Source organism: Rattus norvegicus, assembly GCF_036323735.1.
Source record: "Rattus norvegicus strain BN/NHsdMcwi chromosome Y unlocalized genomic scaffold, GRCr8 chrY_unlocalized_39, whole genome shotgun sequence".
NCBI lineage: Eukaryota > Metazoa > Chordata > Mammalia > Rodentia > Muridae > Rattus > Rattus norvegicus.
Window position 1 is genome coordinate 148,996 of NW_026947399.1, and position 17,158 is coordinate 166,153.

Below are 17,158 nucleotides of genomic sequence, written 5' to 3' on the forward strand. Positions count from 1 at the left end.
AGGGTATCCAGGACAGGTTTACCAGCAGATTAAGAAGTTACAACAAAGGCATGGAAATCCTTACCTAATAAGGGAGAAGTGAGTGGAAACCTAATCAAGATCCTTCAACGACCTATGGAGCCATTCTCTGACTTTGTAGCCTGATTAGTGGAAGCAGCGGGGAGAGTCTTTGGCGACCCCGATACGGCTATGGCGTTGATTAAACAGTTGGCCTATGAACAGTGCACAAAGGAATGTCGAGCTGCTATCATTCCTTACAAGAATAAGGGACTTGAAGCTTGGATGAAGGTCTGTAGAGAAATAGGGGGACCTTTGTCTAATGCTGGACTTGTGGATGCTGTTATGCAGAAGACGCAGAGAAAAGGAGGAAGTTCAGGAGTGTGTGTTAAGTGTGATCAACAGGTGCACCTAAAAAGGCAATGTTGAGAAAGGAGAAGTCTATTCAGTACAGGAATTGGCCAACGCCCAAGGCAACAAGGTCTGTGCCACAAGTCCAAAAAGGGGAACCATTGGGCTCATGAGTGCCACTCGGTAAAAGACATCAATGGGCAGCCTCTTAGCTCGGGTTTTGGTGGAGCAGGTCCAAAAAATGGACAGCCGGTTCCAGGACACCAGGACCTACAAATATATGGGCCAGTGGAGAATCAGGACGTATAACAGAGTCACGAGATATGGCCGTCCCTTCGCCATCCGAGAGGACAAGGTGAGCCACTAAGTGCTCCACAGGACTGGACCTCTGCTCCACCAGCAGACCTGTACTAACGCCTTGAATGGGGGTCTAGTTGATAGAATCTGATTTTAAAGGACCCCTTGAACCTGGGCCAGTAGGGTTACTTATAGGGAGATCATCTACATATTTAAAAGGACTACATGTCCATCCAGGAGTTATTTACCCAGATTAAACTGGGGTAGTCAAGATCATGGTAGAATCACTGAAAGGTATTGGTACCATTTCCCCTGGGGACAGAATACCCCAAATATTACTTTTGCCTAGACTTCATGAAAGATTTGTAGCCCACTCTAGAGGGAGAGGAGAGAATGGTTTCCATTCCACAGTCCCCGACCTTACATTTTTAGCCTTGGGTTTAAACCAACGCCCAGTAATGGAGCTAAGGGTAGATGGTAAAAGGATCCTAGGAGTGTTGGATAAAGGGGCCGATAGAAGTATAATAGCTAAGAAAGATTGGCCCTCTGGAAGACCAGTACAGGCCTCATCTCAAACATTACAAGGTCTCCATTAGACAAAAGCTCCTGATATGAGGGCAAGACAACTGAGTTGGAGAGATCAGGAAGGGCATTCAGGAGTTATGCAACCCTATGGGTTGGATTTGCACATTTCCCTTTGGGGGAGATATTTGCTGAAAGATATGGGTTTCAAATTGACCACTGAGTATTCTGAAACTTCACTAAAGATTATGAAACATATTGGCTATTTTCCTGGTATTGGAATAGGGAAACACCTGCAGGGTATGACTAACCCTATAACTGCCCAACAGAGAGAAAGGAATCAGGTCCTGGGTTTTTCCATGGGGCCACTGAAGAAGGATTCCCATTACCTGGAAAACAGAGGAGCCGGTTTGGGTTCCTCAGTGGCTGCTTTCTTCTGAGAAGTTTGCTACAACTAAAGCTGGGTGCCAAGCTTATAAAACCATCAGTATTATCTTGGAATACCCCAATTTTTATGTTTAAAAAGAAGTCAGGGAAATGGAGAGTGTTGCATGATTTACGAGTTATTAATGAACAGATGCAAATCATGGGCCCCAGTGCAACTCGGGCTTCCTCTTTTATCCTCTCTGCCAGACTGTTGGCCTGTTGTAGTGATTGATATAAAAGATTGCTTTTTCTCCATACCTCTTTGTCCAAGAGATAGTGAAAGATTTGCTTTTACTGTTCCATCATGCAATCATGAAGAACTTGATCAACGACTACAATGGGTAGTTTTACCACAGGGTATGGCCAATAGCCCTTCTGTGTGTCAACTTTTTGTGGGCAATGCCATTGCCCCAATAAGACAGAAGTTTCCTGCACCCAATTTTACAGATGATATCCTTTTAACTGCAAAGTATGAAGAGATTTTAGATTTAGTATATGGAAATTTAGTTAAATTGCTAGAAGGTAGGGGATTTGATTACTGCCCCAGAAAAGGTACAAAAGGGAAATTTTGTAAATTATTTAAGAACAAAACTAAGTCCTTATACCTTTATCCCCCAGAAGGTTGAATTGAGGAAAGATAATCTTAAGACTCTTAATGATTTTGAAAAATTACTCAGAGATATTAATTGGGTCAGATGTCATTTAAAATTACCAAATAATGAATTAAAACCATTGTATAATACTTTAGTTGTGGATTCGGCCTTGTAATCTCCAAGACAATTGACTGATGAAGCAAAGGAAGCTTTAGAGAAGGTTGAAAAAGGATTACAAGGCACAATTTTACATCGATGGAAGGAGGGTGTTATGCATTCTAGCCACCCACAGGCAGCACACAGTATTGTTGTGGCAAGATGGTCCTCTGCTTTGGGTTTATCCCAAGGCTTCTCCAGCTAGATCAGTAGAGTATTACCATACAGCAGTTGCATGATTAGCCCTGAATGCGATCCAACAGTGCGTACAATAATTTGTTGTTTCCCCAACCTCAATCATTGTGCCCTATACAGGTCAGCAGATGAAGATCTTGTGTGGCACTGTGGATGATTGGGCTATATCATGCTGTGGATTCCATGGAGGGATAGATAATCATTATCCAAAACACTCTTTGCTATCCTTCTTTAAAGAACATCCCGTGATCTTTCAGTGTTCCTATATAGGGGGCGCCAAACATTTTTACAGATGGATCCAAAAATGGCTGTGGAGCTTATGTGATTAACCATCAAGAGACAATTTTGTGCCAATATCAACCCGGCTCTCCACAAATAATTGAATTCAAGATTGTGCAGGAAGTGTACAAAATTGTTCCTTTGCTTTAATTTTCTCTCTGATTCGTCATATATGTTAATGCAGTTAAGATATTAGAAGTGGCTGGCCCTATTAAAATTAGCAGCACGGTATGCCAGCTGCTGAGGGAACTTCAGGAATTGATCTGAGAAAGAGGTCACAAGTTTTTTGTCCAAAATATTAGAGCACATAAAGGTTTGCCTGCTCCTCTCAGTGAGTGAAATGATCTTGTGGATAGATGTACCCGAATGGAGTTCATATTCCTAAGCTCATCATTGGATGAAGCCCAACAGTTTCATAAACAATTTAATGTGCTTACTAAGACCTTAGAGCAGAAGTTTCACTTGTCTTGAGCAGATGCTTGACAGATAGTTTTAGGATGTCAACAGTGTATCACTTTTCACCATCCCCTTAGTGTAGGGGTTAATCCTAGAGGGCTTTTGCCCCTAAAGGTTTGGCAAATGGATGTAACTCACATATCTGGATTTGGGAGCCTAAAATACATTCATGTTTCTGTGGATACTTGTTGAGGTGTCATTCATGCTACCCCTACGAGTGGAGAAAATGGACCCAATGTTGTTGGACATTGCCTCTAAGCCTGGGCTGCTTGGGGAAACCCTCAACACTTAAAAACTGATCGTGGCCCAGCATAAACTGCCAAATCTTTCAAATCCTTTTATAAACAGATGAATGTGCCATGACCTGCCTTATAATCCCCAACATCAATGTGTTGTTGAGCAAGCACATCGTACCTTGAAGGAATGCATAATTAAACAAAAAAGGGGAATAGGCCATGGTAGAAGCCGCAAGGAACAGATATCCTTAGCCCCTTTTATTCTTAATTTTTTTTTTTAATTTTGAATGATGATGGCCTTTCTGCTGCTGACCGACATCAGTGTCGGGCGGGCACATTGAAAGTTATGTGAAAGGGAAAGATGTGATCACTGGCTTATAGCATGGACCAGATCCCATGTTGGCATGGGCAAGAGGGTCTGTTTGTGTGTTTCCTCCGGATCTGCAAGATCCTTTGTAGGTCCCTGAAAGATTGACCAGGAGGTGCTACAAGAATGATGATCCTGCTGTTGCTGACACTCCTCGGTGTGACCCAAATGCTGGTTCAAACAGAGCCCTGGTGGGGGATACTATTGGTGTTCCCAAGACTCATGCCGATACGTCATGACTTTTAAGCCCACTCCTCTAATTTGGTTAAACAGTTGTCACGTTATCTTCAAGGCAATTGGGCAGGAGAATTCGACTCCTAAATGGATCAGCTACATGTAGCCATCCTGAAGATGAACTCCACACGTGCAGATGCTAGACTGGCTACAACATTGTCATCTTGGATTGCTAATGCTATGAATCATCTGAGGGTATGGGTGGGTATGGAAACCCTAGCTGGACTCTTGCTGCTGGTCTCCCTAGTGTGCCTGTGGTTTCTATTTTAGAATGAGGTTTGTTCAGAGGTGGCACACAGTTTGCAGCCATTGAAGCAGGACAGTCCCCTCAAGCCTGTCTAAGGGTCATTCAGAAGACCTTGTTGTACCTCACGCCCGAGTATGTGTGAGTGACTGTGCACAGTGATGGGCAACCTACCTTCTATCTATGGCATGGAAACTTGTGGAAGATGAGTTGTCCTAAGACTGGTTTAATGAAGAGATGATCCTAAGACACGTGGTTGGGGGGGTCACCATGCTCAGTGGTTCCTTTGCCTGCTTGGTTAATTAAATAAAAGGGGGAACTATAGGCAGCGGTGTTTGGTCCGCCTCAAACATGGCACTGGTTTCCACCTTCCACCCTCCCAATGGTGCGCTCTCCTTGTAGTAAGCAGGTTCTTATTTGTCTATCCCTGCCTGGTCTGCTAGCTTCTGCATAGTGACAGCCTACCGGCATGGCCCACGTTGCTTGCTGGGATTGGCCAGCACTAGCTATTTAAGTGTGCTCCGGGGGTTCCCTAGTGTCTGAAAATTGTATCAAGGTTCCTGAGTAAAACTGCTTGAAGAAGATCTTCATTGGTCATGTCTTCCTTGTTAGTCGAGGTTGGGCATGATAAGGGACTTTGTAAATATTCCTCCATGTGTACCCAAAAATATTGTTTTCAAATTCCATTCTCTGCAATGATTTTGGTCACAAAGGGGACCCAGGTAATGAGTGAGTATAACATTGTAAATATGGTGTACCTATTTCAAATGATGAATTCCCAAATCCTTATTTTATAAAAAAAATTACCAGACATCAGGAAAGCAAAAGACAACATGGACTAATGAATTTGTTTTCTTGTCCCATTTGATATCAGTACTACACTATTGAGCTTCCAGAATTCCTATGGCCAGACTTGAGGTTTTAGGATGTTTTAACATGATTCTATCTTAAGGCAAAACATAAGATACCAGATGATGGGCAGGGAGAAGAATGGCTTGAGGAACAGTTAAACATTTACTTAAATAGGTTTATAAAAACAGGAAGGAGTATTTTTGAAATGGTCATTTGTGAATTCTATGTTCTTGACATAGGTGGGCAGAATCCATGTTAACATTCCACTTAAACACTTAGGTGTTGGAGCCATCAAATATATATATATATATATATATATATATATATATATATATATATATATATATACACATCAGTCAAAAAAACTAGATATGATTGACGAAAGTAAGAAGTGCATTCTTCCAAGAACCAGATATAAATATTTCTTGAGAGACACAGATATAGCATGTCAAATACATAAGTTAATGCTAGTAGTAAGCCAGTGAACTGAATATGGACCTCTTTTTGGTAAATTTTGAATAAAGATAGAGGAGCTGAGGGTGTTTTCAAACCCATACTAACAACAATACCAATGACCAGAGCTTTCTCGTACTAGCCCAACATACAAAAAAAGTACATGGACTGACCTATGGCTCCAAATGCATATGTGGCTGAGATGGCCTTTTTGGGCAACATTGGAAAGAGAGGCCTTGTCCTCCACAGTTTGTCTCCCAGTTCAAGGGAATTTCATGCGGCAGAAAGGCTGGTTAGAGAAGAAGGTAATGGAATGGGTAGGGATCTTATGGAAAGGAAATGGAGAAAGGAAATATTTTAAATGTATATGTAGAAACATCTACTTAAAGAAGAAAAAATTGTTAAAATATAAAAAAAATGAATGATATAAAAAAAAGAAAGCTGCCAAGCAATCTCACATATTGACTCAGAAATCTGAAGTGGTAGTCAGGATAATACTAGTATAAAGACTGAGATGATGAAGTCTCAACTAGAAGCAGTTCTCTCTCCCAGATATCAGTGTCAGACACAAAGTGCCCTATAGGTTTCCAAAGCATTGAGGAGTTTAACTTGAGTTAGGGACACAATACTTGTTTTTCCCTTCTTCCTTAGGACCTTTTCTTCTTGACAAAAACAGTACAGTCATGAGCTCTCAGGAAATCAACTGTGTCCTTCATAACACTTGGTTTTGGAATAAAGAAATAAATGATATAAACCCTCTGACATCCAGCAACCATAAGACCAGGGAAGTCCAGAAGCTTCTGACAGTCTCCCAACTCCTATTTCCCTTATGTGGAAGGCTCACATCAAGGCTATCTCTTCAGAGACCCCACTCAATTCCTACCAAGGACTCACTGAGCTTTCCAAAGGACCACATATTTCTTCCTTGTTTTTTATACCAAGACAGAAGGCCAGCTTCCTTCCCCCCATCCTATCTCATCATCCACTTTGTTATCACTCTCCAATTTTCTCTGAATTAGAGGCCAATTAGTAAACCCTAGAGGTATTGAAGGATATCTGAGAGACAGTTGCAGTCATGGCAACAGTTATGACATCACAGAATAAGCCAGGGCTCTCCAGGTTACAAGAGAGTTTTCAGGGAGGGCCTAATGGTCATGTCACTGAGAAATGCCATGTCCTACATCCTGAACATCTTTCTTTACATTGACAAGATTCGAGGGTGCCCTTTCTTGGTGTGTCTCCTTTGACACGGAGGAAACCTTTATGTACTCCATCTATCTAAAGGAGAGACTTCTCTCTGCTTCACTAGTGGTTACATGTTCTGAATGCAGAAAGTTATTAAGGGGCATGGCATGGGTAAAAAAGTTTTAGGAAAATGGAGTGTAGGAGATTCTTCTAGATAATATTTTTATTCTATATATCATAGGTTCATTCTTGTGACATACAGTTCAATATTTGAGGGTTTCTCCGTTTCTCAAAGGTCAGCATTTACCTACAGACCTTGAATAGAATGAATATTGTATTTCAATTTCTTACTGTATATTGTTTGATAAGGGACTTTGTAAATATTCTTCAATGTGTACTCAAAAATTTTGTTGGCCAATTCCATTTTCTTTAATGAATTTGGTCACAAGTGACTCCAGCTATAGAGTGATTATAAAAGTGTAAATACTGTGAACCTACTACAAATGATAAACTCCCAAATCCTTATTTTATCAAAAAATTTCCAGACATCAGGAAAGCAAAGGACATTTTTCACTGTTGAATTCAGTTCTCTACTCCCATTTGATATCAGTACTAGACTACATAGCTTCCAGTTTTCCCATGGGCAGACTTGAGGGTTTAGGATGTTTCACCATGATTCTTTCTTCAGGCCAATCCTAAGATATTGGATGATGTGAAGGGAGAAACATGGCTTGAGGAACAGTAAATTATCTACTTCAATAGGTAAACACAAGAGGACTATTTGAAACTGTCATTTGTGAATTCTAGATTCTTGACATAGTTGGGCAGAACCCATGTTAACTTTCCCCTTAACCACATAGGTGTAGGAGCCACCAAAATCATAGCATATATATATATATATATCAGCCAACCTAACTAGATAAGATAGGTGAAGGTAAGAATTGCATTCTGCCAGGAATCGGAAAAAGATTTTTCCTGAGAGACAATGATACAGCATGTCAAATACAGAAGTGAATGCTAGTAAAAAACCAGTGAACTAAAAACGGACCTGCTCTTGGTAAACTTAAAAAAAGGATTAGAAGAGCTTAAGGTACTTTCAACCCCATAAGAACAACAATGCCAATGAACCAGGGCTTTCTCTTACTGTACGAATACACAAAGAAAGTACATGGACTGAGGAATGGCTCCAAATTCATATATGGCAATGGATGTAATTTTTGATCAACATTGGAAAGAGAAGCCCTTGTCCTCCCTTGTACATCTTTCAGTTCAAGGGAATGTCATGCGGGAGAAAGGCTGGTTAGAGAAAAAGGAAATGGGAATGTGTAGGGATCTTATGCTCAGGAAACTCAGAAAGGAAATAATATTTGAAATTTAAATATAGAAACATCCCGTTAAAAAAAAACAATAAAATTTGCTAAAAATAAAAAAGAAAGATATAAAAGAAAGTAAAAGCTGTCAAGTAATCACACATATTGACTCGTAAATGTGAAGTGGCAGAGTAATACTAGTGGAAAGACTGAGATGATGAAGTCTCAACTAGAAGCACTTCTGTCACGTTAATATTAGTGGCAGACAAAAAAATCACTATTGGTGTCCAAAGCATGTTGTTTACTTCGAGATAGCAACACAATATTTGTACTTCCCTTCTTCGTTAGTACCTTTCTTCTTGACAAAAACAGTAAAGGTCATGAGCTCTGGAAAACAATTGTGCTCTTCACAATACTTGGGTTTTGTAATAAAGAAATGAATGATATAAACTATTTGAATTTTAGGAACCATAAGAACAGGGAAGTTCAGATGCTTCTAAGAGACTTGCAGCTCATGATTCCCATATGTGGAAGGTTCAAAAAAGGCTATCTCTTTAGCGATCCCACACAAATCCTACCTTGGACTCACTAAGCTTTCCAAGGACCACATATGCCTTTCTTTTTTTAAAAAAAAACAAGACAGAAAGCCAGCTATTCCCCTTCTCATATCTCTTCATCTTCTTTTTTCTCACGTCCAAATAACTGTTTACTCTGAATTAGAGGCCAATTACTAAACCCTAGAGGTAATGAAGGAACATCTGAAGATCAGTTGCAGTCACAGCAATACTTGTGACATCACAGAAGAAGCTTTGGCTCTCAAGGATACCAGAGATTTTTCATGAATGAACTAATGATGATGTCTCTAAGACCTGCCATGGCCTATCTGCTAAAGAGCTTTCCTTACATTGACTAGATTTGAGGGTGCCCTTTCCAGGTATGTCTTCTGTGACACAGTGGAAATGTTTACATACTCCATCTCTCTAAAGCTAGTGACTTCTCTTTGCTTCATTAGTGGTTACATGCTCTGAATGGACAAAGTTATTCAGGGTCTTGGCATGGGTCGATGAGATTTAGGAACAGGAGTGTAGAAGATTCTTCTAGATAATATTTTCATTCTCAGGTTCATTTCTGTGACACAGTTCAATTTTCTTCGTTTTCTATTTTCCCAAAGGCCAGTTATTCCCTACAGACCTTTAATTGAATGCATGTGTATTTCAATTTTTATTGTATATTCCTTGATAGGTGACTTTATACATATTCCTGAATGTGTACTGAAAATTCTTTTTTCCACTTCTATTTTCTTCAATGATTTTCGCAACAAAGGCACCCAGCTCTAGAGTGATTATAACACTGTAAATTGGGTGTACCTACTTCAAGTGGTAAACACCAAATTACTATTAAATCCTAACATTTCCTCATATAAGTAAAGCATAAGACCACATGTAGTATAGAATTTGGTTCTCAGGTCCGTTTTGATCTCGGTTCTTCTGTTCCAGTGTCTCAGGGCTAGATTTGAGGTTTTTGGATGTTTTACCATGATTCTTTCTTGAGGCCAAACATAAGATAGAGAAGGATAGGAAGTGATAAGAATGGCTTCAGGACCAGGGAGACCTCATCTTCAATAGTTTCATAAGAACAGGAGGGAATCTATTTGCCAATGCAATTTGTGGATTCTACATTCTTGACCTAGTTGCACTGAATCCATGTTAAAATTCCCCCTAACTTCATAACTGTTGGAGCCACCAAAAGTATATTCATATATATCATTATATATATATGTATATGTATATATATATACATATATATCATTATATATATATATCATACGTATATCACACACACACACACACACACACACACACATATATATATATATATATATATATATATATATATATATATATATATATATATATATATATATGGTGATCAGCCACCAAAATTAGATAAGATTTATGAAGCTAAGAAGTGCATTCTACCAGGAACTGGATATAGATATTTCCTGAGAGACACAGTTAGAGAATGTCTAATACAGAAGTGAATGTTAGTGGCAAACCAGTGAACTGAAAACGGACATCTTGTTGGTAGATTTTGAGACAGTATTACAATTGTTGAAGGTGCTGTTAACTACAAAAGAACAACATTCTCAATGACCCAGAGCTTTCTGGTACTAGACCAATATTCAAAGAATGAACATAGACAGAAATATGGCTCCAAATGCATATGTGGCAGAGGATTGCTTTTTTGGCACCAATGGAAGGAGAAGCCCTTGGTTCTACCTTGGTTTGTCTCCCAGTTTAAGGGAATGTCAAAGGGCAGAATTATGGTTAGAGAAGAAGGGATTGTGAACAGGTTGTGATTTAATGGGCAGGAAACTGAGAAAGGAAATAATATTTTAAACGTAAATATAGACTCATCCAGTTTAAAATCACTTAAATTGATAAAAAATTTAAAAAAGAAAGAAATAAAAGTAAAGAAAACTTCCAACTAATCACAGTTATTTACTCAGAAATCTAAATTGGTATTCAGAGTAATACTTGTAGTAAGACAAAGATGATGAAGTCTCAACTAGAAGCACTTCTTTCTCCGAGATATCCGTGTCAGACACAAAATGCACTATAGGTATCCAAAGCTTGGAGGAGTTTACTCTGACCTGAGGACCCAATACTTGTCTTTACCTCCTTCCTTAGGACCTTTTTCTTCTGGGCAAAAAGAAAAAAAGGCCATAGATCTCAGAAAAACAACTGTGCCCTCTCAAAATTTTGCTTTGTAATTAGGAAATGAATGATATAAAACCTTTGACATCCAGGAACCATAAGAACAGGGAAGTCCAGATGCTTCTGTGAAGCTTCCAGCTCTTGATTCCCATATGTGTAAGTCTCAGATCAAGTCTATCTCTTCAGCGATACCACTCCAACCCTTCCAAGGGCTCCCTGAACTTGTCAAAGTACCACTTATTTTTCCTTTTTTTTCATACAAAGACAGAAGGTCAGCTTCTTTCTCCCCATCTCTGATCTCTTTATCCTTTTTGTTCTCACTCCCAAATGGCTGTTTACTCTGAATTAGTGGCCAATTAGCAAACCGGAGAGTTACTGAGGGAATATGTGAGAGGCAGTTCCTGTCAGGACAGTAATTGTTACATCACAGAAGAAGCTAGGGCTCTCCTAGTTACAACAGATTTGTCATGGAGGTCCTATTTATGATGTCACTGAGAACTGCCATCTCCTACATGCTAAACAGCTTTCCTTACATTTACCAGATTCGAGGGTGTCCTTTCCAGGTATGTCTCCTGTGACACACTGGAAACCTTTATGTACTCAATCTCTCTTAAGGTAGAGACTTATCTCTGCTCCACTAATGGTCACATGCTCTGAATGGGGAAAGTTAGCCAGAGGCATGGCTTGGGTCTCTAAGATCTAGGAATATGGAGTGCAGGAGATTCTACTGGATAATAATTTTATTCCCAGTTCCATTCCTCTGGCCTATAGTTCAATTTCCTCAGATATCTCTCTTTTCTAAAGGCCAATATTTTCCCTACAGACCTTTAATTGAGTGAATATTTTATTACATTTTCTTATTGTACATTCCTTGATAGTGGACTTTATATATATTGCTGAATGTGTACTCCAATGTTCTATTATCCTATTCCATTTTTTGCTCTGATTTTAGAAAAAAGGGGGCCCAGTTCTAAAGTGAATATAATAGTGTAAATATTCTGTATCTACTTAAATGATAAACTCCTAAATCCTTATTTTATCCAAAAATTACCTGACATTAGTAAAGGAAAGGACAACATAGACTATATAATGTGGTTCTGCAGTGGCATTAGATAGCGGTTCTCTAATATCTACCTTCCAGTGTTTCCATGGCCAGATTTGAGGGTTTTGGATGTTTTACCATGATTCTTTATTCAGTCCAAACATAAAGTTCATGACATGGGCTGGGAGAGGAGTGGCTTGAAGTCCAGTGAATCTTCTACTTCAGTAGGTTCATAAGAATAGGAAGGAGTCTATATGGCTTTGTCATTTGTGGATTCTAAAATCTTAACCTAGTAGTGCAGAATCCATGTTAAAAATCCACCAAACACCATAGCTGTACAAGGGACCAAATATATCCTCGTCATTCTGATTGGTGTGCTGTGGAAACTCAGGATTTTTTTTTTATTTCCATTTACCTGATGGCAAAGGATGTTGATATTCCTCATTTGAGAATTCATTGTTTAGCTCTACAGACACAGAAACACACACACACACGCACACACACACACACACACACACACACACACACACACACACACACATTCAGCAACCAGATGTAGATAAGAGTGATGAAGCTAAGGAGTCTATGCTGCCAGTGAACTGAAAATTGACATCTTGTTGGTAGGGTTTGAAAAAGGATTAAAAGAGCTAAAGGTGCTTTCAACACCATAAGAACAACAATGCAAATGCAACAGAGATTTCTGGTAATAAACCAATATTCAAAGACTGTACATGGAAAGAACTATGGCTCCAACTGCATATGTAGCAAAGCATGGCCTTGGGGTCACCAATGGAAGGAGAAGTCATTGGGTTTGACTCCAAGTTCAAGGCAATGTCAGGGGGCAGTAAGGTGGGTTATAGAAGAAGGGGAGCAGAATTGTATAGGCTAATTATGGAAAAGAAACTGGGAAAGGAAATAACATTTGAAATTCAAATGTAGAAATATCCAGTTAAAAAAGCAATAAAATTTTATAAAAAATAAAAACAATGAAAGAAAGAAAAGAAATCTGCCAGCTAATCAAACCTATTGACTCAGAAATCTAAAGAGTCACTGTCAGAGAATGATATTCAGAGTAATACTAGTAGAAAGACTGAGATGATGAAGTCTCAACTAGAAGCTCTTCTCCTCCAGATATCAGTGTTATAAACAAATTACACAATAGGAATCCAAAGCATGGAGGTGTTTACACTGCTGAGGAGACCATACTTTTCTTTCCTTTGTTTCTTTGGACCTTTTTCTTCAGAGCAAAAAGAGTAAAAGCCACGAGCTCTGAGAAGAACAAATGTGCCCTTCCCAACAACTGGCTTTTACATTGAAGAAATTGATTACATAAACGCTCTGACTTCCAGGAACCATATCAAGCAGGGAAATCCAGATGATTCTAAGAAGATCGCAGCTCCTAATTCCCATGTGTGGAAGGCTCAGATAAAGGCTACTACTTCTGCAATCCCACTCAATACGTACCCAAGACTCACTGAACTTTCCCATGGACCAGATTTGAGGGTGCCCTTTCCAAGAGTGTCTCCTGTGACATACTGGAAACCTTTACATATTATATATCTTTAAAGCTAGAGACTTCTCTTTGCTTCATTAGTACTTACATGTTCGGAATAGAGAATGTTGGTCAGGGGCTTGGCATTGGTAAAAAAGATCTAGGAACATGGTGTGGAGGAGAATATTCTGGATAATAATTTCACTTCCACGTCCATTCCTGTGACATACAGTTCAAGTTCCTAGGTTTTCTCTGTTTCCTAAAGTCCAATATTTTCCCTCCAGACGTTAAATTGAATGAATATTATATTACATTTTCTTATTGTACATTCTTTGAAAGAGGACTTTATATATATTCCTGAATGTGTACTCAAAAATTCTGTTTTCTAATTTTATAATTATAATTATAAAATTATAATTATAAAAATTATTAATTATAATTTTATATTTTTGTAATGATATTGGCAACAAAGTGGGCCCAGCTAAAGCGTGAATATAACAATATAAATATTGTATACCTACTTCTAATGATAATGTCCCAAATCCTTATTTTATACGAAAATTACCAGCCATCAATAAAGCAAAGGAGAACATAGACCCTAGAATACGGTTCTAAATTTCTTTTAGGCTTGAAAAATTTTGCCTAGAAAGTTTTGTAGTTGTATTTGTGCCTTTATCCCTCCACTGGTGTCCTTCCGGGCTACAGGAGTTGGCCTCTTAATGTTCCATATCACCAATGTAAGTCACAGCTTCGGTAAACCCCATTGATTCGTGCGTACCTTCATTATCCCGGACTCTTTCTCTTCCTGGAGATTTCCCCTACCTCCTCATCTCTAAAAGTTCAAGATATCCTTTCCTTCTCCTGACTATCGGGTCATATCTCCTCTCCCTTCCCACACAGGATCCATTTTCCTCTTCCTTCCATCTCCCATCTAGTTCCTTCCCTCAATCGGCCTCCTAGACAATTTTATGCCCATTCTACATGAGACTCAATCATATGCACTTGGGGCATTCTTCTTGTGTATCTTCTTTGTCTCTATGAGCTTAGTGGAGAATGTCCTGTAGTTTACGGATAATATTACTTATAATTGAGCAATTTCAAAAACCCTGCTGGATCATACTTTTATATTAGTATTCAACTTTGAAAATGATAATTTAATATGTGTGAATGTCTGGAGGAACAAATTTAAGTAAAAAAAAACTTAAAACATAGATCAAATCACAGATTTTAAAAGTTGACCTAATAATAAAATTGTCTACTATCATAAAGTTTGATTATATCACAGGCAATTTTTTAAGTGGTACAATAAATTTGGCAGACAAATGATGTTTTTACCAAATAATTATGGATAATTTGACTAAGATCAAATAAGATAAATATATTATTTCCATTTTGATATCACTTGCTGGCACTTTTCCTCAAACATGATGTATATAGCATTAAACATAATGGTATTAGATTTAAATTTTAATATTTATTTTAACCTAACCTATAAAGTAACAGGTTGTCTTATTTTATTCTTGTTGACATTCAACCTCATCCTCGCTTTTTCAGTTCTTTATTCCTTCCTGTCCTATGTCCCTCACCACTTATACTAGTCTCACTTCATTATTCTTACATCTACATCCATATCCCACATGTTCAATATCTTCCATGGCACACTGTTTAAAACCCAACTTTCTAATGTCTGCGACCTATATCAGTTAAATAAATTCAAACCATCCACAGCTTCACATAAATACAAGTATATTAGAAGGAGATTCTATGATCTATATGAGGAAGAACACATGGTATTTGCCTTTCTGAGTCTTTGCTACCTTACTCGGTATATTTTCTAGTTACGTTTATTTTCCTGAAACCATGATAGTTTAGTTTTCCTAGGGCTTAATGAAATACCATTTCGTATATTGTCATATTCTTATGTATCTACATATCAATGAACATTCCTTACTATTCTCAATAAAACAACAATAGATTTTTTTGTGAATAATGATGAGAAAGCTCAGATAGAGAAGTCAAGATTAATTACTGACAAACTAAGAAAAAAATTTTACAGATAAAAATTTGTGGTTATGTTAACTAGATCAGTATATGCTAAGGTTAATAAAGGTTGTGGTATATATAATGTTTTAATACTAATTAAAATTGTAGAATATTCATACTTTAGAGAATGTTTATAAAATTGTCCATCACTAAGTGATTTTCCACTAATAATTTAATTTTTTTATAAAATATTTTTGTTATATATATATATACATATATATATATATTTACCTATTTACCTTAAAAATAAAGAACATTAAGAAGATACTGTCATAAAATTCAATAATAACACCAAAGACCTGTTAAATTAATTAAAAACGGACTAGAAGTTATGGAAAACCTCTTCAGTTAAATTAAGAGAATTAGAAAAGTGATAGCATTTTAATAGAAATGCACGTGTCAAACAATATACTATAAAATCCTGAAACTATACTAAGATGGTTACTATTCATTCCTATGTGCTAAGGATTCATCAATAAGCATGGTATATGAAGAGAAGGCATATATCAGAAAAATTTATTCATGTTTAACATACTAACTTTCTTCATAAAACTCAAGCGGACAATTCTCTTTTTTGTTGCTTAAAAAGTTTGTACAAAGCACGGCTTTTGATTATAACATAATATTTCAAAACTATCATTAAATATGCAAAGATCTTAACACAAAACCCAGTGTTTTCAGAGCAACCATACAACTCAAGAAGAAAAGAAAACATTTTTAAGTACATAAATATGCGTAATGAAGTCCCCACCTTACCAGTAACAGACGGGTCAAATTTATTGATCTATATATTACCTAGAATACTCTATCCCAGTTCATTGTTCCTTAGCATATGTTTTTCCTCATCTTTCTCTGTTTCTTATCTTCTGAAAGCAGGTGGTATTTCTCATAAAATTAGTTCAAATTATAAAATCTTCACTCAACAAAAAGAAAGTGTTTACATTAGAGGAAAACCAATTAAAGGTTCTCATTCTTTATTGTGCAAAATTTTATATTTGATTTTGTATGCTTAATATGCTTCTACACCTTAGTGATGACCTTTCAAGATTGGCCTGAAATTCACCATTCTTAATTCACAATGTAAAAGCCCTTTAGCTAATCACAGAAAAGCCTTCAGAGTGTATTTACATAGGTTTATTTAATAAAAATTCAACTTATAGTTTAAGGGGAATAGTGATGTAAAGCACCTTTTCTTACATTTTCGGTGCCTTCAGATTATTTTATAGCTAAGTCATTTCATTAGAATGAAGAAAAAATTATTAACATCTTACTAAAATAAAATGAGAATTTTTTTCTCTGTATAATACGGAACTTATTCTTGAACATTTTTTTGACAGTGTTTCTTTTATATCCCTGGCAGTACCAGAAAACTCTCTCTCTCTCTCTCACCTTTTCTCTCTTTCTCTCTCTGTAGACCAAGCTGGCCTTGAACGTAGAGTTCTGCCTGCTTCTGCTCCCTAGTACTAAGATTAAAGGCCTGTGCAACCACACCACGTGCTTTTCTACATCTTTAACAAGCTCTTTTCTGATTATATTCCAAATCTTATGAAGTTAGTTCCCTAAAGTACCTAGAAGAAATCCAATATCAAAAATATATTTTGCATATCTAAGTCCCTCTTCCCAAGTTCCTCCTTGATCTAGTCTCCTAGCAAGCTCTCTGAAGGAACTGAAAACAATAAATGTTTGCTTTCATTACAGGAATAAAGAAAAG

At 37.5% G+C, this 17,158-nt stretch overlaps 2 long non-coding RNA genes across 4 annotated transcripts in view; one reads left to right on the plus strand and one right to left on the minus strand.

The window, feature by feature from the left end:
* The window catches only part of LOC134484728 (uncharacterized), a 76,912-nt gene that overhangs the window by 23,599 nt on the left and 36,155 nt on the right, over positions 1-17,158 (plus strand). The window contains exon 1 of one of the 3 annotated variants that reach the window (XR_010062448.1): positions 8,931-9,087. The exons of 1 other annotated variant lie outside the window; for it this stretch is intronic. This is a non-coding gene — a long non-coding RNA (uncharacterized LOC134484728). Of the gene's footprint in view, positions 1-8,930; positions 9,088-11,348; positions 11,434-17,158 lie in introns of those variants that run through there. One more of the 3 variants, XR_010062452.1, reaches the window with a different exon arrangement.
* On the minus strand, positions 10,639-11,352 carry LOC134484730 (uncharacterized). Its single transcript, XR_010062459.1, has 2 exons — positions 10,950-11,352; positions 10,639-10,855 (listed from the first exon to the last, which is right to left on the minus strand). It is a non-coding gene; the product is annotated as an uncharacterized LOC134484730 (long non-coding RNA).